This window comes from Geospiza fortis, unplaced genomic scaffold (assembly GCF_000277835.1).
Source record: "Geospiza fortis unplaced genomic scaffold, GeoFor_1.0 scaffold282, whole genome shotgun sequence".
NCBI classification, from domain to species: Eukaryota; Metazoa; Chordata; class Aves; order Passeriformes; family Thraupidae; genus Geospiza; species Geospiza fortis.
The window spans coordinates 2,215,176-2,215,847 of record NW_005054424.1 but is presented as its reverse complement, the minus strand read 5'-3'; positions in this window follow the sequence as shown (position 1 = coordinate 2,215,847).

Sequence of the window (672 nt, the reverse complement as noted above, 5' to 3'; positions counted from 1 at the left end):
GTCTGGAGAAGCAGAGTGCCAGCACCAGCACTGCCCTGCCTGGATGCCATCCAAGGCTTGTAGGCTGGAGCTGGCATCCCTGCATGGAGCTGGGGCACAGGGAATCCTGCTCGGTGAGGTTAGATTCTGACTTCTGCTAGGAAGCCCAGAATCCCACTACTCATCACAATTAGTGTGCTAAAAACCATAGGAAATGCTCCAGCATTTCATTGATAGCTAATGTTATTAAATAGACAATTAATAAGAGCAGTCAAGTGAATTATTATCTCCAATAAAAGCCCCGACAATTGCTAACAAGTTAGGAAATGCCAGCACAGAAGTTCTCAAAGAAATAATCCCCTGCCACATTGCCCCCACGCAGAATAACCAGGGTTACTAACAGCTTTCCTAGGCGCAGACTGTCGCCTATCTGGGAGCAAGGAAATTCCCGCGGCGCCTCACTAACACATTTTTAGAGGAGCCCAGGGACAATCTCACAGGGATGCTAACTTTCTGCGGCAGGCACGGAATATGCCCGGAGGGGGCGAAGCCACCCCGAGACAAAGCCAGGGCTGATTCCCGCACGGCGCAGGGCAAGGACAGCGGGCTGCGCTAGGGGCAGGGGCGGCACGTACCGGGCACGGACAGCCGGCTGGGGCAGGGACCGGCGGCTCTGCCCTCCCGCTCGGCCCG